The sequence below is a fragment of the Loxodonta africana genome, chromosome 1, assembly GCF_030014295.1.
Source record: "Loxodonta africana isolate mLoxAfr1 chromosome 1, mLoxAfr1.hap2, whole genome shotgun sequence".
Lineage (NCBI taxonomy): Eukaryota > Metazoa > Chordata > Mammalia > Proboscidea > Elephantidae > Loxodonta > Loxodonta africana.
In genome coordinates, this window is record NC_087342.1 from 45,629,754 (window position 1) to 45,630,678 (window position 925).

The following is a 925-nucleotide window of genomic DNA, read 5'->3' on the forward strand; positions in this document are numbered from 1 at the left end:
AAGCGATGACTCAGTCCAAGGCAGACATTAGAACTATAAGTTGGAAATGGGGTACTTATTGTAGAGCATGAGTCAAAGCTGAATCCTTTTGAGAGGGTGGTTGAGGGCAGGGTAAGATGGGGAAGTGGACATCATTACCAAGTAAGACGTTGCTTAGCAGGAACTAGCATGGGTTGCTGCTGGCCCTCAGGAATCACTGTAAAAAGGACAGGGTACAAAGGCCAACAGAGAAGATGAGGTTGCAGGTTCCTCCAGAAATGAGGACTATATTAACAGAGGTGTAGGTGGGGCAGGGAGGGGGATTGCGGGGTCAGGCGTGTAAGTCTTTTCCATTGGTGCCTCCTCAGGCCCCTGGACTGTCTGCTCTGATTCCTTAAGGTTGCTTGAGGCTCTTGAGACCTGCTAAAGGATTGTTGTTAGGTGCCATTGAGTCGGTTCTAACTCATAGTGACCTTGCGTACAACAGAACGAAGCACTACCCGGTCCTGCACCATCTTCAGAATTGTTATGCTTGAGCCCATTGTTGCAGCCACTGTGTGAGTCCATCTTGTTGAGCGTCTTCCTGTTTTTTTGCTGACCCTCTACTTTACTAAGTATGATGTCCTTCTCTAGGGACTGGTCCTTCCTGATAAGATGTCCAAAGTATGTGAGATGGAGTCTCACCATCCTTGCTTCTAAGGAGTATTCTGGTTGTACTTCTTCCAAGACAGTTTTGTTCATTCTCCTGGGAGTCCATGGTATATTCAGTATTCTTCACCAACACTATAATTTATCAACTATGCTAAAGGGTAGTTAAATTCTAATCATTAAAGGCTAATCTCAATTTATTTAAAAAAAAATTCACAGTTGTTTTAAGCTGTTGGAGATCTCTTCTCCGAGGATGTTTCTGTATTTTCAGCAGAAAATTCTTTCTGTCTTGACCAAG

The 925-nt window shown here is 44.1% G+C and overlaps 1 protein-coding gene across 19 annotated transcripts in view; it reads left to right on the top strand.

Annotated features, from left to right (window-relative positions):
• FARS2 (phenylalanyl-tRNA synthetase 2, mitochondrial) overlaps nucleotides 1-925 on the top strand; it is a 643,593-nt gene that overhangs the window by 387,934 nt on the left and 254,734 nt on the right. The window lies entirely within an intron of this gene.